Here is a 24331-nt window from a genome sequence, read left to right as displayed (position 1 = left end):
TGTAATCTTCTGCTACTGCCAGTATGACTATGCACAATTTGCATGAGACATCATGCCCAAGTCTATACTTGTCTCTGTCTATGGGTATATAATAGGGGTATGTGTGAGTGTGTGTGTGTGTGTGTGTAAGTGTGTAAGTGTGTTGGGAAAAGTGTGGGAACTGCAGAGGAGGAAACGTGTATTTACGAAGTTGGCTCAAAGTTCCCATGAATTCCTCTGGATAGGAGATGGAGCTGGACGTGGGGGGTTGTATTACAATAACCCCAGAGGCAAACTGATTCATAATGTCAGTGCAAACTGTAATGGAGTATGTCAGGTGAAAAGTTACTGTAGATGCGTATGGATATAAAAAACAAAGAATTAGCAATAGGGTGATACACTTTCAGAATGATCCAGTAATTTTTTCCCACTTTATATGTTGTATTAATGCTCTGTTAATATGTATTAATGCCAGGCAAGGTGACAAGTTTCTAAATGTCACCAAAAGTGCTGGTCAAGATAAAAATGCAAATGCTTAAGGGCTCTGATAAATAAAACACATTCACGTGAAATAAAGCCATTTCCTTAAAAGCAATGATGGAGGATTTAAAAGAAATCACACCAAGTGGCTTAAAGCTTGTGCCCAGCCTTGTTTGTTTCCTCTGAGGTTATTGCTATTGTGATTCATCGGTCATTACAGTTCATCAGACTTATTGTCCTAAAGTTGCACTTTCACCATCAGTCTTATTCCCAGTTTTGACCTCAGAGATCTACCGAGTTTCACTTGTGCAATTATATATAGCTTGTACATTGATGCTGCACTTGCAGACACTTCCTAAATCACAAGTGGTAACTGGGCATTTAAGGATTAAACATTTTTGAGAAATGCTCTAATCTTGTCACTTTGTCGAACCTGAAGAAAAAGCCTATAAATAACTTTGAAGTTAACAAGTTTTACATGTTTATAAGACATAAAAATATGGTTGTTGGTGACTACATACACTCACCGGCCACTTAATTAGTTACACATTGCTACTACTGAATTTGATCACTTTTTGCCTTCAGGATTACCTTAATTCTTCCTGGCATAGATTTAAAAAGGTGCTGGAGACATTGATCTGAGATTTTAGATCCATATTGACTTCATACCCTCACACAGTTTCTGCAGATTGTTCAGCTTCACATGCATGATGCAGATCTTCTTTTCTGCCACAGTCCAAATATGCTCTATCAGAATGAGATCTGGAGACTGTGGAGGCCATTTGAGTCTAGTGAACTCATGATCATACTCAGGAAACCAGTTTGAGATGATTGGTATACCCTTTATGATCGCAGCTTAACCACAGATGGGTATGCTGTGATCATAAAGGAACAGACATTTTCAGCAGCAATACTCATGTTGGTTGTGGCATTTAATGATGTTCAGTTTGTACTAAAGAGGCCAAAGTGTGCCAGTAAAATATCCCTACACCATTACCCCATCGCCATCAGCCCAAACCACTGATACAGGCACAATGGAGCCATGCTTTCATGCAAATTGTACCCCCAGTGTTCTGTTTTTAGCTGACAGTTGTGGCACCAGGTGGTGTCTTCTGTTGCTGTATACTGCATACTTTTGTAATGAGTGGTTATTTGAGTTACTGTTGCCTTCCTGTCAGTTCAAAGCAGTCTGGCCATTCTCCTCTGACCTCTGACATCAACAAGACATATTTGCTCAGAGAACTGTGGGAACTGGATATTTTTTCCTTTTCAGACACTTCTCTCTAAATCCTAGAGATGGTTGTTCAGGAAAATCTCGGTAGACCAGTTTTCTAGAAATACAAACGTTTAAAAAAAGTGTAGGGTTGAAAATTGGAATTTTCAAGTATTTCAGTTAGTGTCCTATAAAGGGTTAACAGTGTTCTAAACCAAAAGTAAAAATTATAGCATGTTAGGCAACCTGTTGTGCATAAGATAATTATCTAGTGTAATCAGGAAATTGTTCCTTTGTAGAACAATTTGGTAGAACTTTGTTTACTAGAGACCCAATTAGTTACTTTTTTACAATTCTCCTTAAGAACACAGCAAGATTCTTTGTGGTTAATAAGTGAGGTTTAGAGTTGTCAGTGGGCTTTTGTCCTGCTACAGTACTTTCAGTACAGTTCAGCTACACTAAACATGTGCTCAGTCTAGTGCTACCTTTAAAGCTAGCCTGTGTAGTAAAGCCTGCTGGTCAGAACAAGTAATGGTGTACAATCTACTGAAGTTGGGAAGATTGTCTTTTATTGCCAGCAAATCTGTCAGTTCATTTAAAAAATGTCATTCTTTTATGAAAAAAGTTATAGACCTAGTTTTGAACTGGTGGATATCAGACCAATAAGCTTCAAACATGCAACTGTTGAGCTATTTCTTTAACCAAGGCACTTAGCCTGGTTTCTCCAGCCCTTTAGCTTGTGGGTGTGAAGGAAAGCAACTCCCCCAACACATGAAAGCTAAGAGACCATGCCCCTGGGAATTCTGGGAAAAGGGAAAACTGTCTGGTTGTTGTGCCATTTTCTCATGACACACACTGTGGGGTCGGCTCATGACATGCCTTCTCAGGCTTTTTCCTAAATACACATACACATGTTTGCACTTTAAGGCTTGTGAGGACTCTCAGTGAGAAAAGGAATTACAAAGCACATTGGAGAAACTTCAATTATAACAACTAAATTCCTAACCCCCACCTGAACCCTTGGACAGCACACTGAAGGTCTGTCTCAGTGTGCTGTCTCAGAGTTAGGACAAGCGTAAACAGCCTCAGTTTCAGTGGTTTTTTGTTTTTGATTTAAATTAGTTCTCACAAAGATGGACAGACACACTCTTTTCCTGCTTTAAAGGAAAAGAGTTTGAAGTGGAAAGTAGATAGATGGCAGGTTAAGTGTGTGTGTGTGTGTGTGTGTGTGTGTGTGTGTGTGTGTGTGTGCACTCAGAAGTTGGCCAGTCATTAGTAGAGCTCTGTGCGTTGGAGGAAGTGGTGGTTACTGATGACTCAGCCGAGCCATGCATTTCATTCTTTCTCTCTCCAGTCTCTCTGTGCTCTCTCCTCCCTCTGTCATTTGCTTTGCTCTTTACATTCTATTCATTCTTCTTTTCTATTCTGGATCTTTATTTTCTATTTTACTCTCACCCTTTCTGTCTCTGTCCACCACCTTTTCTCTCTTCCCCCTGATTCATCTTGACCTTTGGAGACATCTCTGAGTGTGTATTTTTGTGTGTATGTGTGTGTGTGTGTGTGTGTGTGTGTGTATGAGAGAGTGTGCATGTGCTGTGTGTCTGCCTTACTAGGATATTCAGCAATGTGAGTGGGAAGATAACTGGCTTCCTTCAGAGTGATTAAAACATTCCTTCTTCTTTATCCTCTCTCTCTTTCTTTCTCTACCCTTTTAGTTCTCATTGACTTTCTGATGAAGATGAGGATGAGGAGAGACAAACTGGTAAGTAAACCTCAAGCTGGACTTTAGCTTTGTTTTTTAGCACTGACTGATGTTTATCAGACTTAGAAGAAACACAGTTCTAGGAAACTCTCTTCTTTCATATTTTAATCTGTGTGCCGCTCGGTAGTAATTTCTGCAGATGTTGTAGAAAAGCTTTGCTTCTTTAAGACATTTGGTAAAATAGATCAAAGTAAAGGAAAGATCACACATTGTGTATTTATAAAAGTAGAGAAAATACAATCTTATAGAGCAGGAAGGAATCAGGTACTAGCCTGAAGATGTTACAAATGTTTCGGAACCTTGTGAATTTGATTGCGGGGCCATTTGAGTTCGTTTTATCCCTCTTAAGTAAAGAAAAAGACGTTAATAAGCTGCTTTTTTAAAAATGGAGCACACAATATTTTCCTACAGCACAAAATAGCACAGCATGCAAAACACAGGTTCGCCTTTTGCTGAGATGGGTTAAAAATAGGAAACGTAATGAACAATCGGACAGTGGAGAATGAAAGAGATGGTAAATAGCACTGTGAAGAAAAATGTTTTGAGTTAGTTGGCAGTCGGACAGGTTGTGGCAGATATTGGCTATATTCAGCACTTGGCATGTACAATAACTCTAAACTTAGTCATTTAATCATAGTGTGACGCACTGACCGCACCTCTAAAGGGCTAAAGTGAAAGTGGCGGTATTATATCTCCTGGTGATATTGAAGCAGCTGTCTGCAGATGGAACAAGGGGATCAAAGAGTTCCAGATCAGGAGCACGTTAATCACTTTGATCAGTCTGTGTACAAGAATGAGTATTTTAGTGACGTTAGTGGGAGTTTCACAGCCTGCACTGACGCAAAGATCTGTAAGCTGTGTAAAGTCATGCTTATGAGGAGGAAAATCAAAAACACAAACATTATGCTGCGCTCCAGATTCACATTTTGAATGAACAGAAAGGCCTTTTTGAGTAGGCTAGCTAGAAGTGAGGGCTTTATTGCCTCACAGGTTGCAGCGTTATTATAACGTGCCAGACATATAGTGAGGCATAGATTGCAAAAGTAAATAAATAAATAAAAGTAATTAGACTATCACTTGGTAAATAAAGGCTGGAAGATTACTAGAAGGTTATTTTCATCAAGCGCTAACTGAGCATTGCTTTGCTGTTTGATCTGCAGTGACAGAAACAACAAACATATACACACCAAATGTTGAATTGTATCTGTTTATCTGACCAAAATCACAAAATCGAGCTATATCAGCTGTAGTTCATGTTAATGCTGCATTCAGTGGCAAATGGAAACTTGCATATTTAAATTCTTGAGTGAGAAAAATGGACGAATATAAAACTAAACTGGGTAAGCTACTGGAGAACTAGCTACTGGGATTCTAGCTGGTACTCTGTGTGGTACATTGCTTCCAAAAAAGTGAGAGATTTGTTCATGATCTAATTCAACTTTGCACCACACAGCCTTTACCCCAGTTTGCCATTTTCGTGACAGGTGACGTTTAATTTATTTATCTAGCAGGTATAGCAAATGGAGCTCAGCTCTTTGGTGTAGATTAAGTCGGCTATAAAAATGTAGAGATTCATATTGTACTTTGTCTATTAAATCTATTAGCAGCAGTGATATTTTTAGCCACTTCTTTGTTTGAGTCACCAACTTAATGGTTCTAACCCACTAAGACACCTAAAATCATGTTTTCACACGGAGGAGCATTTTTGCAATGAAAGTTGAATAAATAAGGAAGGTTTTAGACAAAATGGCTCAAACTGCATCAGTAAAAAGGGTCATTTTATCCAGTTGCATTTATCATTGTAGCTGCGGGCACAGTCTTGCATGTCGTGAAAAACGTGATAGCTGGACAGTGAGCATTTCTAGCTTTGTGCTTGCTAAAAATCTTTCAGCTCTGGAACGTGAAGCCAGTGTGCAAGTGCCTTAAACTTTCATGGTTTCCAATGATCAGCAAAGGGCAACTCTTCCTTTTGCAAGTAGAGGCCCAGTTTAATAGATTTTAACGGGAAGATAACCCTCAGCTCCCTCAATCTATGATGCCAGTAAACACTAGCCTTATGAGTTTAGGGTTTCAGTTGTTAATTCCAAGGTGTAATTGAGACAACATGATGTTCATTTTGTAAATGATGGCTTTCATTTGTCCAAAGGACGTTAAAGTACAGTATGCTTTAGGGTGGGCTTCGCTTGTAATCGATGGATCGCTTCAGTATGAGTTTCCCTCAGTTTCTTAGTCAGATTCACTGCTTTTGTCACATACAAATAACAAAATAGCAACAACAAAAATGCTCAGCTTAAAGTTTCTTACTGCATTTTTCATTAACCAATGATTGATGTGATAGTGTCAAAGTCAATATTTTACATAACGTTCTACAAAAGCCTTTTTTTTAAACTTATTAACTACATAGATGTGTATTTTTGTACAAAGTTGTCACTTGGACAAATGCAGACAGTTGCTCTATGTTTCTGTCCAGTAATATGCTGAGACAGAAACACAGGAGATATGCTGAGTCTTGTTCGCGTATACAGCCTGTGGATGTCGTGACATGGCTCAAAACCTCTGAGATATGCAGCTGGAGAATTTATTGCCAGTGTTCAGTTCCTTGTGGCTCATTGGACATGGAAAGTATAATTTGGGCTCAAGAAGTTACAAACCTGTCATTTATGTCCTATGCACAAAAACATTCATGCTGAAAACAGGAGTCGAACGACTAATTAAAACATGATAAAGTGAACAGCTGTGCAAGCTAAACAAAATGCCCGGAGGTAGTTAGGTCACATGGGGTTATTTAATCAGACAAATATTATGGGAGTGTGTTAATGTGGACTTCTGGGAAGCCTTACATCTGCCTCATGTTTAGGCTTAAATCATCATTTAAGATGAAAGATTTCCCTTTTTACATGTAAATCCCTTTTAAACTGTTAACATGCCAAAAATGCATCAGCAGTGCCATTTCTCTACTCACACTGGAATGATGTATTTGACCTTGAGCTTCATTAAGTTCTAACTGTTAGGCCATGCTTGGTCTGCGCAATACTAATCATGCTTTATGAAGCACTTTGGGCTGTATGAAATTAAGGTCAAAATATGTACATAGAAACACAACTCTTTCACTCTCTTTCTTGCTCTCTGCTCTTTCAAACACTCCTTTCGGTCCACGCACTTTTCGTAATGTTTGATAAGTGGTATCAGTTTCCATGTATTGTCAGATGGCACACTCACTCACACACGACACATACACACAATGCACTCACACCCACCTATGCCAGCCCTGTTCCGCCAAGGCTCCCCCCGTTTACGGTAAATGTATGTTTTTGTCACCTGTGGGCCAGAATGAAGTGATGCAGTTAGTTTTGGTATCGTGTCCGTGGCCATGCATCTCCACCGCCAAGAGAGACTGAGAGCAGTGCAGCGTGGGTAGGCGTGGGAGTGCTGTGACAGAGATGACTCAGCTCTCTGTTGCCGGGTAGAGAAACGCCAAACACACTCCCACTCCCATACATTTAAAATTTACTGTTTTTAAGGTAGTTGTCATTCATGCCTCATCCTTTGGTAAACACCCATCTAAACCGTTCATCAGTCATGTGAAGGAGTCCTCTGAAATACATTGTTCACTTCACATTAATTAATTAGCTGCCTTGCATATTTCTATTGGTGGAAACAGCCTCTTGCGCAGCTAGCGCTTAATATTTCTAGACATCCACCAACAATCTAATCCTAACTTAAAAAATACAAATAGTAACAGATGGTGAGAGCAGACTGCGCTGAGAGCGGTAAGCTTTTTATATAAAGTTAATTATATGACAGGTTATTTGGAGAATATAGTTGGGATAAGGTTGAGATCACTTTTTTTCTCCATACCTCTGTTTTTTTTTCTGAACGTGCACCCTAACTCTGAAGTGTGGTATAATAAATGCAGTCCTTAATCCGTTCAGAGCATAATTCAGCCTGTGATTTGGTTAGACAGCTCATAACATGCATTTGAAAAAAGTTTGGTGAATCTTATAGAGGGATTACATTTTTTACGGCACGCTGTGAAGTGTTTTTGAAGTGTTTTTGTCTAAGTCTAACTTAGTAGACAAGGATGTGTGCTGATACAATTTACTTTATCAGAAAATTCCCACTCTGAACATTAGCCGTGAAGCACTTAGCATATCTTCTTCTTTTTTGAATTTTGTTGATTTAATTACTGCAGCTTAAGTGACACTCACAGTGATTATTAAAATGGTAAAGGTACAGTTAGGGATAAGCTCAAATTTAGCTTCACCCACTAAAAATACGAGTTTTAAGCGTTTTCAGTTGGGCTTAAAATGTTACACATCAAAGCACCTTGAGATGCATACATAGGGACTTCATAAGGACAGCTGCAGATATTTTTTTTCAACTTACTTGACAGGGTTACAATTATTTATTTAAAGGTTTGCCTTTGACAGATAAGAGCAGCTATAGAAGAAGTGAGAACCTGCTATGTGTCATCCAGAAAATTAAAGTAGAAACCGAAGAACAGAAAATGACTCTGCATCACGTCTCCCTCGACAGTGATCCGCTGTGTTCTCAGTCTGAGAATACGCCGTATTTAAATGTTTGATAGTATTTCACTCACATGCCCATGAATACATATATTAAAACTGATTTGTCAATATACTGCAAGTTAGATAAAGGACTGTTAATACTGTCCTGATGTAACCGATTAATGAATTGGGTTCCCAACTTGGTCTGTGCCCAGTAATATTTTCCCATAAAAAAAATAAAAATTTTCAGTTTACTTCTCTTTCCTTAAAAATTAAGAGAATTTGTTTGAAAGTAGAAGACGACAGAACAAGTGACTTTTTTAAAAATTGGCTCCAACGATCAGGAATAACTTTAGTACGTGAGCTGCACAATAAATCCTAATTCTACTATTTACAGTATGCTTAGGGTTTATTTACTATTCAAAATGTTTTATCTAGTTTAAATATTTCAGCCATGCTGTTTTTACTCTGATAGGCATGAAAAGGCCCAAAGCTGCAGAAGACTGTATATGAAATCAGAGTAGTTTTGACTCAGGTTCACTAGAAACTAGTGAGTCGAATATATTTTTATCTCGTACGTGCTTTACAGTAAATCCAGAAAATGAGAACAGACCAAAACAAGTGACTATATAAAGATGATGAAAAAACAACATAAGCAAGAACTAGCAAAATGCTTTTGTATGCATGTGAGCAAGTGTGTGCACGTAAGTTTAGTATTGGTTTGAATCAAACAGGTTTTGTTTTGTCTTAACATGAAACTATGACATTGTCCTTAAAAAACCTTTCATTGTAGAAATTCATGAGTCAGTATTGTACACTTTTCCAGTCATGGGGTCAAGGTGCCACATGACTTGTGGACTTAGTAGAAATAAGTATTGTGTTACAGTTAAAATAGTGCGACAATAGATTGATGATTTTCTGTAGAACTGAGCCTCCCACATGTTTGTTTTTATTTCACATGAAAATCTAACTGCTGAGCTCCAGAAAGTCTCCTCCTAAAAAAAAGTCAAGTGACTTTTGATGTGTGTGTGTGTGTGTGTGTGTGTGTGTGTGTGTGTGTGTGTGTGTGTGTGTGTGTGTGTGTGTGTGTGTGTGTGTGTGTGTGCACGTGGTATCGCATGGGCGTGTGCGCTGTAGGCCAGGTTCTGAGTGAGATTTCTGTGTCCCTAAATGACGATAAACCCTTCACAACAGTCAGGATAAGGGTGTGTGAGTCAGATGTCAGGCTTGAGATCAATAAATGTTAAAACTGAATATCCTGTCAAGGTGAAAACAGTAGTAGGTCACTAGTTCGTGGGCGTGTGTGTTCTGTTGCACCTTTACTCATCATGAATTACGCTTCAAGATACAGTAAATGACTAAGAACGGCACAAACATCACTCTGCTCATTACTCAGGGTTGTAAGAGACAAATGACAAAGAAGTTTTCAGAAGCTCATATTCTACGGTTAGCTGTCTCATTTGTAGGCTTTTATTCTTGGTAACTCTCAGAGAAAAATGACTGTCCTGTTAGAAACAGCACTTGGTGAAATATGGAGGTTACAGGGTTCAAATGATCCTTTAAAATGAACTCGCCTCAGTTTGAAATTGCTTTGTGTTACCTTTTGATGCTATACTATGGCCACATTCAGTTAAAGAAGTCAGGACAGTTACTGTAAATAAAGTACAAGTGCTGTCAGCCTCTAGTGGTGTTTCTTGTCTGTGCTTCATTTTTCCATTTTAACAACAGTGCATTTCTCGTTTATAAGTTCATGTTTTTTTAAAGTCATCTGCCTTCTGTATAGAAAGAAAAATGCAAAGCTATGAAAAAAATTGATCATGCTTTCAACCAAATGTAAAATAAAAGATATTGAATACTATAGCTGCAAGGATTGATGTACTAATTTTTTCTCAATCTGCCGTTTTAATAGGATCAAATCTCCGTTTTGTCAGAACTATCAAACATTATGCAGGTTTAGGTTCTGTGTAGCAATTTGTCATAGATGATGGTAAACTAACTAAAATACTTTTACATAAAATGTAATGGGACAGAATTATTTAGAAAAAGAGCTTATGCTCAAGAACTGAGAGGCAAACCAAAGTGTTTAATATATCTTTAATGCTCCGAGGTTGTGCAAAACATTACAGATGGCTTCCTTTCAAATAAAAATGATGATTAGTTAATGAAAATCATTGTATATCAGGAGGGATTAACCTTAATAAATATATGCAAGTTGCATTGGAAAATTAGGGCATAATGACATCATATAGGACATTGTAATAACAAGCAGAATAGGAACGCTTTATTGGTCGTTATAAAGTGGTAATTAATAAGTTATTCTGTATGATTGTTTTCTGCAATGACAAGATTATTAACTATAAGGGATTTGTGTCAATAACCTCTTAATTAGAGATGCAAAAGAGATACTTTTGTTTTTGTTACATATATCAATACAATAATACATTATTTTTGTAGTAAAATCACCTTATGACATTCATACTGAGCAAAGTATATTAAGATTGTAATTCACAAACAAAATCGTATTTGTTAACTATCAGTAATGAATGGGTTATTCAGGGAAAACTATTAGTATACTTAAAAAATACTTGGAGAATATTGTCATGCAGTTTAAGTTATTAGTTACTGCTTTATAATCATGAATAAAGAGCCTGTAAAATGACAATAGCTGGTTAACAGTGCATTTGTATGCCTATAAAGAGTTTGCAGTATTTTACTTGAATTCAGAAGGTGTGCGTATCTGTTTCGTTTTTTGGTACCAAACTAAAGAAACTATAACTTTGCCGCCTCCAAAGTCACCCTCTCATTCCCCAGTTAAACCACACGGTTTCGACTTCGTGTCAGGTTACCTGGTTTAAATGTTAGATGACTGTTTTTGGCTCTTTCTATTCTTCTTCGTGATCTGTAAACCAAACAGAGTTATGCCAGGGCGAAGAACAGGACATGTAGAGAGAACAGCCGTGTGGGAAACAAATTTCCCCTTGTGGGACTAATAAAGGTATAAAGGTATATCATTGTTAAGTCTTTGTTCTGGGAATCAATATCAGAAACAATTGTACCAGTTATAGGATACAAATCATCTCCCCCCATGGAAACAGTTGTTTATAAAAGCTATATATAGAGGGATCAACAGCATAGTCAGTGTTTTATGGTGCAACATGGCTAATGTTTCTGAATGCACCTGACTCCACAGCAGCCTGCAGGTCTTCACTTTGCAAAAAATGCATATAAAATAATACATTTTTTATATTTGTTTATAGCCTCATGAGAACTGGGGAAAAGAGGATCTTCCCCTTGAACTTTTTTTGTGATTTCCTTCCTCTTTGAAGATAAAAGAGGCCACCCAAACAAATGAGATATCAATAGAAAGCCCAGGTTGTTCTATTATTTGTACATCTGTACTTAATAGGGGAGCTCAAATAAGTCAAAAGAGATATACATATATTTATATATGTATATTTACTTTCATTGCTACATGATCAATGAATATTTTCTCAGTTCAGCAGCACACCTTAAAGGTAAACACTTGCCACTGTGATGGACTTGCGACCTGTCCTCTCACCCTGTGACAGATGACATAGGCTCCAGCCCCCCTGCAGCCTTGAAACGGATACGTTGAAGAGGACGGATCCATGGATGGATGGACTTTTGTATTTCCTTCTTCTTCTAATATTCTAATAATAATGATAATAATAATAATAAGTAGTAGTGGTGGTGGTGGTGTGAGTGTTAGCATTATTACAACCTTTCCAGGTAGACAAAGAAAAGTAAAGAAGCAGAGGAGATCTTAGACTAGAGGCCAGAGTTGACCTGTTTTATTTTCTGCTAAATCTCCTTCTGTTTAAATAAAGAATAAAACATAAAAAATAAAAACAGGACTACTTTGCAAAACAAACGCCAACACAAATCTTAAACAGAAACTTGGATTGTCAAGTTAATCCCAGATCTGAACATAGTAGGCAGGACTGGGGCTCAGTGCAAGCTTTAATGCTGATTGCACTGGCAATAAACATAAATCCCAAATCCAAAAAGCCAGTGGAGAAGAAATTCAAAAATCAGAGAATACTAAGAATTTTAAAGGACTAACAAAGACAGAGGGGGACTTGATTCTAGGTGATTGACAACTAAGGACAACTCCACAAATGACAAGAGGAGACTGAGACAATAAATACAAGAGATAATGAGGGAAGAGGAAAGGGATAGAGAAGACAGATGAAACTAATCATGGAAGACAAAACAAGAGACTAAACATAAAAGACTACCAAAATAAAACAGGAAATGACTCAGTAACTCAACGCCTTGACAAAGACTCTTAACATACAACTTCACATAGTAAGATATGAGGGGAAGGCTAAGAAAATGAAACTATACCAAATAAACTTAAAGCAGAAAACTAATTGGACACCATTAACTTAGACAACAAACTAAGTTCACACTTGCTTGCAGCAAGAAGGGTTTTGACCCAGTGGCTGGGTTTTGTGTACCTGTGTGAGTCCTCTCCACACACTCCAGCTTTAGTCTAAAGACATGCATGTTGGGTTACTTGATAATTCTAAATTGTCCTTAGGTGTAAATTTGAACATGAGTGGTTGTCTGTTTCTGTGTGGCTCTGTAATAAACTGGCAGCTTGTCCACAGTATTCCCTGCCTTTCACTCTGATGTCTAGGATGGGCTACTATACTTCTGCAAACCTCAAGTGGAAAAGTGGGGAAAAAATGAATGCATGAATGAATTCCTCATTGAATAAGTTAGCTTCCATCCATCCATTCTCTTTCACTTATCCAAATTGGGGGGGGGGGGCTGGAGCCTGGAGCCTATCACAGCTGTCTTAGGTCAAGAGCAGGGTACACCGTGGACAGGCTGCCAGTCACACAAGCATTCATAAAAGTTCTGGAAAGCTAATATAGTTTATTTTCTTTGCATGTCTTTAAAAACATTTTTAACTCATTTGACAGGTTATAGCATAACTGCACATTGCAGTTATGTTTAGTTAAATTTGTTTCAATATATAAGCTTGTTAAGTATCCATTTAAATCTAGAGAGTATTTTAATATTCCATTTGCTCTGGTCAAACTTCATCAGTGCATTAGATTTGTTGTGGTTTTAGCCTGTGCTCATCAGCTTTTCAGGAAACACTGTTTCCCCCCTTCGTCACTGCCTCAGTAAGTCACCATATGCGGACTTTACCTGGTCGGAGTAGATCTCACTGCAGGGGTGTTTCAGAAACTGAAACCTAGGTGACTGTCAGTAAGATGAGGTCATGCTACACTCGCTAAATGTCAATGTGAAAGCCAGAAAAAGGGAAGAGGCGATAAATTGGTGTAGTTTATTTTTTTAACCACTAGAGGGAGACTCCTTCCCACTGAAAAAAGCCAAGTCTCTCTTCTTTGTTTTTCTTCTTCTGCAGTTCTCTCATATGTATTCGCCTAAAATACATTTCAGGCAAATTAAAACACTGTTTTCGACGCTTTAAAAAAAAAATATATATATATGAAAAATTCGATTAAATATCAGCCTAACATCCGACCAGGGGCTGTTTCACAACATTAATACCAAATTTGCGTGACAGATGGTCCAGGCTATTGTCACATCTTAGAAAAAAGTTTATCCACCTTTTCTCGGACAGTATGTCGTAGTTTTCATCCAGTTTTTCCCGATTAACTTCTGGGTAGTTGTGGCGGTCAGTGGTGAGTTTAAACTTGGGGGGAAAATAGATATATATGAGTTTTATTCTATGTTTCTTTCCTGTTGTTATATTTTCTAAAGGAAACAACCCTGTGTTGCTTTTGACATCTTTCATTCCTCCTATAATTGTGTTTAATCAAAATCACATAGTCGACATCACCTGTTAATATTGAGCAGTTCTGCTGTGAAATTATTTACAACAGACTTCCTCTTGTGTCCGGTCTTAGCCCACAGAATTCGCATTAAAATGCGGTCATTTTGTACTTTTTTCCTTCCAAGATTTCAACACCAGCAAATGTCAAAAATCAAATTTGCCAAAATAAAATACTGCGATTCTTCCCCGTGACCTATGGGGGAGAACCACACACACCCTGGTTTTAAATTTATCGTCGTAATGAAATTTTCTGCATGTTACCTTTGCGTGCCTTTTCCCCTCCAAGAAAAATGTGTGTACCACGATGAAACTTTAAATAATAAAAGAATGACTTCGTTATAAGTCCTAATGTAAGAGTCTCGAAGATTTTATGAAAGACAGGAGCAGAGTACGCAGTTAAATGTTTAATGATAAGTAGGCGCATGAAGAGTCGATTCAGTTTCAGTAAGCTGCATTTGCAGGAATGGATTTTATTCCTTGGTGTGATAAATAATTCGACATGGAAATGTGATTTTTCTTTGAACGTGTGCATGTGTAACTCAGCCTTATTTTCTTGATTGATTACTTGAGATGCCTCGATCGTCTCTGGGCTCTTCGGACTTTGGTTTCTGCGGAGAGAGTCGATGGCCTGGAAAACTCAAAACATGTCCGGTGTGCTTCTGCTTTGAGGCGCAGAACATTTATTCACCTAAAGGGAAATAAAGGGACAAAGGCGTGGACGAAATGAAATGTTAATGTGACCACCGTTTGGTCACTTCACGTCTTGTCTTACTTCTCTTTGATTCGTAAAGGAAGACATAGTGGGTGTCTGAGGTTTCGACGCGTCCCTGCTTTTAACACCATATTTTCCACCGACTCTATGAACGTGTTATGTTATCAGGCTGCTTAGTGTTTTCTCACAACAGCCCATTACTGAACTTGGAATATTAAAATGACGCATAAAAAGATCGACCGAAGCTGATGTTATACGTCTATAAAATACAAAGGAGTTCCGGTGATCTGCCACTGCGTTCATATTGTCCGTGCTCGAAATAAAAACGGCACTCAAGACATCTTTCATAATCAAAAATGGCTTCATAGTGACGAAAAAATCAAGATCGTCACGTGAATATAATGTAACAATACATTGAGGTATATTTCTCTTTGCAAATATGCACTAAAATTCCCACGTCAGTTTAGTGTACCGGCATACATTCACCCTGTAAACAACAAAAACAACAAGAACCAATTATCAAAAGGTCACAGCCTGATAAGCTTCCTGTGTGATGTGAAGGCAGACATTTGACATTTTGGGTTTGTTTTTCCTTCTCTCACTTTCTTACACACAGAAGGAAATTAAGTTACATTCAGATGCGTAGGAATTCACGATGAATCTGTTTTAAAAACATAGAGGCTACATGCAAAATACAAAAGGGGTGTAAATAAAAGTTGCTTTAAATATTTAGCTTTTGCAATGGATATTTTATTCAATTTCTTGGAATGTGTAGCATTTATAGCTAGTAACTGTAGTCTTTCATCTTCATTTAATTTTAAACCTGACAAAAGCACTAAAAATAAGTGAAATAGTTTTTGTCTTGCAGCATAAATACTTAGAAAAAATATCAATCTTTTGTACAATTTATCTCGATTAATTATGAAATTCTGTGCAAAGCACACAGACATGAATCCTTGCATTTTTTTTTCTGTAAGCTTAATTTTGAGCTTTGAAAGACAAAATTCATGAAAGGAAAGAAATGGACAAGACTAAAGACAAAAGAGCTTTAAGTAAATTTCAGTTATTTAACATCCGAGTCATGCTTCTGCACAGAATCAGAAAAATACGACAGGAAAATTCAAAACCAGATTTGAAGCAGCTTAAACAAGCACCCAACTGTGAAATCAACTTCAGAGTTTGAATTTCATTTTCTTTGAACTTTGAATATATAAAGTTTCAGATCTTTATTCTCGCGTGAGTGTGTTTGTGTGTTTCTGAGTCACCTGCGGTTGTGAGGAAGATAATATTCACCCCACTGATGTCTCTCACTTTAAGTCAGCGTAAAATGGATATTAGAAATGTTAAAGGTTGAATGGTAGCTCTGTGCAGGGCATACGTTTGAGGCGTTTCACGTGGGTGTAGGATTTGGACCGTGTTTACTTGTATTTCACGTTGTAGCTTTGCTTTTGCTTAGGAAACCGAGCTTTAAGCTGCTATAACTGTGAACCACACAAAATAATAGTAAAGGGTGTACTGAAAAATAGAAAATAATTGAACTACCCCAGGAAACAAACTGATAGTTTGGCAATAATTTTAGGGGAACATTATTTTATGCCTTGCTCCTGCAAAAGATATTTCCATTTTGTCCCCTTGCACTGCTTTAAAATGAGAACACTTACAGTTTAAAGATTAACACCCCAGTCAGTACAATTTAAATGGATAAAAACATGTATGTTATATGAAATGTATAAATTGCTATTGCTGTTATGTTGAAATTAGATTTTATTCAGACTTGGATACGCTGGATTTTTGGTATAAAATGTGTTCAATATTTTGCTCATTGTAAATTGCTGTCACTGCTTTACTGCCCTTGCTAATTTTACTTTTAAAATAAAATATTTCTTCTTACTTGTTTACATTGAATTTTCACCACTTTTTACCCGAACACTCGTCTGGTTTCTCAATGTGAATTTACGGTTTTCTGAGTATGGACAGTTCTGCACCAGCAAGTGCAAGAACCAAGACTGTTAATGTTTAAGTCCAGATCTAGCAGTCTTGATCCTCATTTCACTTATCTTGTACTTAGACGCCGATTGTTGTGGATTTGTGGTTTCCAGTGTTTGTGTGTTAAAACAGGCCAGCATGGCTGAGACTGCTGAAGTGACTAGTGCGACTTTGTTAGTCAAATGTTAATTAAAGCAGTGTTCCTGTTGCTGTGAGGATGCAATAACAAAAATGAGACATATCACATCACTTATTTCTTTATGTAAGATCTAAGAACTCTGAATAATTTTCTGAGTTGGCTTATATGTATTAATTTTTTAATAGAATTATTCAAATTAAGTAAAATGTACTTGCTTTAGTACATTTAATTAAATTCATGTGACTTTTTTATGTTGTTTTACATCGTGATTTAGGGAAAGCACACTGACAGTAAACTAGTTAATAAATGTTTCCTTCTTAGGTTTAATTTGGTTTTCGCTGAAACTACAATTGAGGCAATGTTGCTTTAAAGGTCTCAATTTTTGTAGTGGAAAAAAGATCAACTAAAAATTGCAGCTATAGTTGTTTCTCCTCCTTCGTTGTGCAAGACGTTCTCTGTGACTTTGATATTTGTAGTAACCACCTTAACACTTGACTAAGCTGCATTTTAGACCAAAGAATAGCTTTTTCAAGGTTGTGTGTGGCAGAAGCACTCTTGTGCAAACACATTCAAGGTGATCACCGAAGTGCTTCCTCCTTCATCAGATGACTGTATCGACAGACTGCAGGCTTTTTATCTCTGCACAGTGAAGATTTTTTTAAAAAAAATCTTTGACTCAGAGGACTTTTTATTTACAAAAGTGCTCTGAGTGAATTAATTGCATGCTTTTTTTTTTTTTGGTTTGGTTGGGTTTTTTTGTTCTATTTTTTCCACCCTCTCTCTCCTTGAACACAATTGTCTTGAGCGGATGCTTCCATAGATGTAGGGAGGAAAGGACTCGAATTCCCACATGTATCAAATAAAACTGCACAATGGTGCATTTTTTCAAATCGTATTCATCTGATCTGGGGCGATACCTTCTGCAAAATATGTGGGCATCAAAGCACCATGTGTTGTACTCTTCTGGTTTCGAGCTGCTGTGCGTTAATGATAATACAACTGCCTGTTTTTGTCAAAGCGATTGTTGACTTTCAAGCATTTCCTAATAACTTAATGAAATAATTTAAAGGAGGACTTCTAGCTTTGAGGTTATTTTACTGTCCATTTTCAATTAAGAAGTGATAGTTTTGTAGTTTAAAAAAAAAAAGAAATTGTATTTTATTGTTTTTTGTTTGTTTGTTTACCCCTGTTGTACCCCGTTTAGTTATACATTGCCTGTCTATACAGGGATAGAGGACTCAACTGTCTGCATCCCTGATTTTGCTTTGATAACTGTTTTCCTGTTGTTGAACAGAAACACATTCTCTGTAGTTTCATTAAAATTGTACTGATATGAAATTAAATGCACCACTTCACTCTGCAGGTGCTGACCCTCCATCTGATTTATACTTAGCAAAAGATGTAATTGCTGTTCCTATTTAGGAAGTGAAAGTCTTTAGGATCTATTTACTTTAATTGGAAAGATTTGCAGCAGTTTCTGTCACAGAAAATATGAGAAATTATTCATTTTAATTAAAAAGTTTACAATCAGAAAAGAAGAAAAACCAAAAAGTGAATAGTTTGAACTAAGGTTCTCCTAGTCAGCTTTTCATTTAATACACATATATTTGATTTAATACAATAAAACAGCATGCATGCAGTCTTAGGGACCAAACAAATACAAACAAGCTATTAAGCCCCTGACTGTTTTACACTACTGATGCAGCAAAGAAAAAGGCAGAGAATTTATTTCCTCATGCGTTTGGTTGAGTTGGATAAAGGCATGTTGCAAAGCAAATATTGTTTCTCAGTCACAGAACTCTAAGCAAATCCTGTTTATTAATCTTTCCAGTGCTTGGAAACTTGAATATGGCTGTGTTTGTAGTTTAGCATTTCAATATACAGCTTCAGTTTTTAAAACATATATATTTGAGAGGACAATTTAAGGTAAAATCATGAATCAAAATTAAACTAAATGCTATTAGTTTGGCTATATTGAAGAGAAGATTGGAGCTGAAGTAATGTTTGTCCAGTGTACATGCTCAGGTTATGTAAGGCCAATGTTGAATCAATAACAGCATTAAAAACACATCACTGATCCAGTATTTGCCTCTGTCAGAGATGTCCTAAAATAACTGGATCACCTAGTGTTGTTGATTGCCAAAGGACAGTTTAATGTAAAGGTCTTATTTAAATTAGAGCCTATTGTAATAAAACTTTTAGCACAATTTCTATTTTTATAGAAGGACTCATTGTTTTTTTTTTGGTTTTTGTTTTTTTTAGTGTGCAGCAGTCGGTGTGCACTAAAACCTAATGTTTGTGTCCACCTAAGCTTCATAAGGAAATCAGACAGGGATCCTGCAGTGAGGCAAGGCGAGCTAGGGAAATGAGAGATCATTATCATTTAAGTCATCCCGTCCCTCATACACCTACACAACCAGAGCTGCTAACACCCTCGCACATCGCATGCAGGTTCACAAAAATCTCACAAACTTACATTCTCACTTTGTCTCTTTCACATTTAGCACTGAATCCATCATCATGGCTTTCTCCATTGACATTTTATCGTAATGTTTGCGAAGACTATAAAAGTCTTTGGCACAGTGAAAACCTCATGAGTCACCTTGATATATTATGAACCTGCTGTGTGTCCATAAGAGTTTTTTTGTTTTTGGCACTTGTATAAAATGATAGTCTCTGCTTCCAGGTGTCCGTGGATCATATAATTCTTAACTCCAAATTAATTACTGCAAAATGTCCGTCTTAAAGTCACTATTAAATCCTTCAATTAATTTAAATGTTACAGATAGCACAGATTTTTTGGGGGAGTCTTGGGAAAGAATAGGACAGGGATTAGGGTGTTGATGACACATGGGTCTTTTTCGAGGTTTCCATTAAGTGCTACTGATTTAGGCGAGATAACCTCAGGTAACGCCCCTTCTGCTGGTTGCAGCCTGCCATTGGGGGGTAAAAATGACACCTTTTAGATATTTAGACAGCTAACAGTCAACTATTGTTCCAGAAAGGAAAGTGAAACTTTCCTTTTTGTGTTATGTCCCAACATGTTCCTTTCAATTCAGAAAGTATTATCTTAACTATCAGTGACTCTCTGATTTTGGGATCTTGGTGATAAAACTAGTTACCAAAGGCCATGGATTTCATGTCTAGTTGCTTTGACCAACCTGGTCAACCAAACTGAACCGTCCACCGCTGGCTAAGGAAACCGGCCAGATTGACCAGTTTGACTGTTATTCCCAAAACAGGGTTACTGACTTTGGTGGTCTCTGCACTGTGAGCACACGTAGATCATTCATTATTGACTTTACCGTAGAACTAGCCTACTTCTGTGCAGTAACATATACAATAATTGTGGTAGTACACTCAATATGTTTAAGTCTGACAGATTTTTGTCTCAAGAAATGTTAGATTTAATGAATAAATATGGGGTTCTGTTTCTCCCTGCCATAACTGTAAAGAGAAACCTCTGAAAGAGCATGCAGACTTTAACCTTGGGGCATAAAATTGTAATCCTTAATTTTATGGTCTTGTAAATTTTATTGTAAACCTGTAATTTGGCTCCAATTGCATAGAAAATGGATATATATATATAATAGATTAAGACTTTTATTGGTGATTTTCAGGGGAATTTCCCTTACAAAGAGGCCTCATTTAAATAGAATAGAAAAAAAAATAGCTTACTTAAATTTCGGTTGACACCCACCAGAAATGAGCCAACAAGGCAACAACAACGATCCACTAATTGGCGAGGGTGGTTCTTCACAGAGTTTTCTTCAGCTGTAACCACATGCAGTAGTGGATGTTTTCCTTTTTTGTGCAGTATATTCAGTAAAATTAACCACCTGGCTCAAAATGTCACTTTTCTCTCTGCAATTTGATGCATTTCCTGATGTTCCACACATTGTTAGCATGGCATTTAGAGCAGATGAGCGTGACCTTTGAACGTTAACATCGAGAGAAAAACTCATTTGAATCTTGCACACAGCTGTAAATAGCAGGTACATCATCCTGTTATATATCTAAAAATATGCAGAATTCTGCAGGAGTGTGTGTGACTTCACATTATATATTAATCATTGTGCACACAATGATGGAACAAATGATGAGAAATCTGTTGTACCTGATGCACTCCAAGTGAATGAGGTAGATTATTTCTTTTAACTTTTAATTTTACTATTTTGTTTCTTTGATTTGTTGAAATCTAAAAAAAAAAAAATTATCCAGATGCTACTGTGTGCCGTTGCATACTAGTTCTATATACTGGCTTGTCAATCTATTGGCTCAATATTTGGAACCAGAGCTGAAGCCTAGTTTTAGTAGTTTTGTTTAAAAACGCTTTTACAGTTAAGAAGCGATTAGGGGTAATTGTGTAATGTTCTTTAAAGTGATTAATTACAACTGGTATAAAAATCCACAGAAAAAGAGATGTGGGGAAAGATGAAAGAAACTGAAAAAAAATAAGCCAGATGAAGTGTGGAGAGTTCAGGTGAGGGGAGTGCGTGGGCTTTATTTGGTGCCACAGATGGTACACACATATACAGAAAATGTTAAATGTCATCATGACATCTCCTTGAATAGTAAAGCCTTGTCTGAAACCCACAAACCTTTTCTCAGTTTTGTTTTTCAGAAGTTGTCAAAAAAATAAAAAAAAGCCTTGGTTCACCTTGACACTGACTAAAATGTTTTGCGCCAAGAATTGTTCACATTCCTGGAACACATGAAGAATCATTGCCACAACTCACCTGTTTATTTATCAGAAACAGTTGGTTTGTGATGGATTCCCCTTTCACAGCCTGCTTGTTCCTGTCTACCAGTCACACTGCGCGGTGCAAGGAAATGATCTGCTAATTTGAGGTAGAGAGAAATCATGTGCCGAGCGATCACAGGCGACCTGCTTACTGTCTGCCCTTATCTGATCGGCCTCTCACTGATCTAAAGCTGTGTCATCATTAAAGCAGAACTCTGCCTCATCTGCCTGAACTGGACTTTCCCAGTATTTTCAATCCTTTATCACATCTGACTAGAGATGGCACGATACCACTTTTTTATGTCCGATACCGATATCATAAATTTGGATATCTGCCGATACCGATATGAATCCGATATAGTGTTTTTTAATCAACAAAACTGTTTTTTAAAATATCTTGCTGCATTTTGCAAGTCTGCAAGTTCATACTCAAGTTTAAAACAACAACTACACTAAAGCTATTCTGTTATACCTGTATACAAAAAAAATATTTCATAGTTCAGCAATACTGATCAATCTAATAAACTTAAACCTACACCATCCTCCCTATTCTGGTATTTTAAAGAGTACTTAGCGTAAATATTAAGCAACCTAACTAATAGGGTTCCAACTCCCAGCAACAACAAAAATAAATAAATAAAAAATAGGGAACCACCCCTCACGCGCCACCTCATGATGCTTAATCGACGTAATCAACCTTAATTTGATGCAGTGTGAAAAAAAATGCACAGAAATCAATTATTTTTCAAGAAATATTAAATAGATTCAACATCTTTCTTCAACAAAATTGCAGACTGCACAGATGGTACCTTCCCAAAGGAAAAAGTACTATAGCTTACTAGGGTATATATATTAGACTTAATAGTCACTATATACAGTAATTGACTTCTATTCATTTTACATCAAATTAAAACTTTGTGTGTCAGATAATTATTTATTAAAAGCTCGACATTTTAAATGAGAATAAGAAAGAAAAGTATGTCTTTGTGCCCCCTTTTCCCAGTTAATGCCCTATCGGCCCCCCTGGCTAAACTTTGCTAGATCCGCCCCTGCACAGTTACCAGCGTCAGCTAGTAGAAAAAGATCCTGGTGTAGAAAGTAATATTAAATAAATTCTAACAACAGCTTATCAAGCTTAAACGTGCTGCTGTTGTTCAGCCGCTGGTTTCCTCTTTCTGGTGCAAAGTGGGCCAAAAACAAAGACGGACTCGCGACAGAAAAGCCGATCAGCTGATCATTTAAGCAGTTTCACGATTGAAGTAGCAGCCGGAGAGCCAGAGGCAGTCGCTCGTTAAGCTTAACGCAGGAATGCTTTACAAACATTCAGAGATGGACTTACACACTTGCTTTACTTCTCTCGGGGATAACTTTGTCGGAGATGAAATGCCAGGTTGCTAGCGAAGCTCCAAATGCTATCCAGACCACAGGTCCCGCATGCCACAGCCCGTTCTGAGGTGAGTTACGGCGTGTTGCAAGTTTTGTGAGGTGCTTTCGTGATATTTAATGGATCGGATTACATTTTTTATTTTTCTCCGATATCCGATCCAGTCATTTAGGTCAGTATCGGACCGATACCGATACGTAATATCGGATCGGTCCATCTCTACATCTGACTACAACCGTTTCAGATGCAAGGAAACTGCATATTTCTTCTCTGGTGACGTGCTGACCTGGCTGGGTGTAGCTCTACAGCAAGGTGTCAAAAAAGCATCTAAGCATCTGTGTTTTAAGTATTTATGCAACCTAAGAAAATTTTTTTCTTGTTCTTGTTTTCTGGAAGGGAATTTTTTTAATGTATTGGAGGTTTTTGGAAAAACACTATTTCATAGTGTGCAAGTTGGCTGCTAGTGCAATGGACCTGTAGTGCACAACTGGCAAATATTGACCATGGCATTACTTCAAGCAGGCCACAAAGTAGAGTTCTTACGATTGGAGCTTACTTACATACGATCTCACAAAGTGTGTAAGTAAGCTGCAATCCCAGCAGATATGCTGATCTGGCCCACGTCAGCTTAAGATTTGCCAATAGGTAACTGGGAGTGTGTAGCCAGTTGTCTCATATATAGTGTGCCATTTTAGCAACCCACAGTTTCTGTGCTTGTGCAAGTCACTTTGCAACCCACCCCCACCCAAACTCCTTTTCTTTCTGTGTTTAATTTAATCAGTGTCATGTGTGTTGCCACCATTCTGAGCAGTGCTGAATCTAGTTGCTCTCCACCTCCAGCTTTCATGCATGCGTACGAAAGGGTGGGAAGGTAGAAAATAGCACAGGTAGAAATAAGACATTTTCTTTTGGGTATAGAAATACCCTTTTGGGTGCGTCAAGAAATGGTGATACCATGACATGAGAGTAAAAGCAACTTCAAACATGTATTAAAAAAGGTTCAAGTGGATGTTAAAATGTGATTGCATCACACTTGTAGCGAAAAGCATGTAAGTGAGACAGTAGCACAGATGATGCTGTTAGCAGTAGCACAAGTCCATAAAATGATATTAATTTTCTCAAACTTTGCCAACCATTAATTTCTTACTGCAGCCAAAAGGGACTGTTCTTCTGTCTTCTGTAAAGACAGACGAGGGTGTCATCGGAAAAAAACAAAATACGTCTACCTCTCTCTCTCTCTACATATATATGTATATATATATATATATATATATGTGTGTGTGTGTATATATATATATATACATATATATAAATATATATATATATCTTCGATTCATTAAAGATGCTGAACAAACCGTGTGTAAGAAGCTTTAACAAACCTGCTTGCACCTGTGGCCTATAAATCACAGAAAAACTTGATGGTGGCCTATAGCCTCAGAGCAAAATAGAAAGGCAGTCTCTCAGAAGATTAAAGCCAGGCAGCAGGTATTACTTGGCTGACTCAATAGTGTGTTGATGAATGAAGCCAAACGTGCAGCTCGGGAGTGTGTTGAAGCCGCGGTAAAAAAGGTGGGGAAAAAAAGAAGAG

General features: G+C 37.4%; 1 long non-coding RNA gene across 3 annotated transcripts in view; it reads left to right on the top strand.

The window, feature by feature from the left end:
• Positions 1-24331, top strand: part of LOC146560827 (uncharacterized) — a 77796-nt gene that overhangs the window by 21324 nt on the left and 32141 nt on the right. The window contains exons 1-2 of one of the 3 annotated variants that reach the window (XR_014894801.1): positions 2964-3298; positions 3388-3434. This is a non-coding gene — a long non-coding RNA (uncharacterized LOC146560827). Of the gene's footprint in view, positions 1-2963; positions 3435-24331 lie in introns of those variants that run through there. The other 2 variants (XR_014894800.1, XR_014894799.1) reach the window with 2 other exon arrangements.

This window comes from Mchenga conophoros, linkage group LG13 (assembly GCF_057382185.1).
Source record: "Mchenga conophoros isolate Kocher_MC1m ecotype Shallow Benthic linkage group LG13, M_conophoros_male_GT1.1, whole genome shotgun sequence".
Lineage (NCBI taxonomy): Eukaryota > Metazoa > Chordata > Actinopteri > Cichliformes > Cichlidae > Mchenga > Mchenga conophoros.
This window is presented reverse-complemented; position numbering and strand designations above follow the sequence as displayed.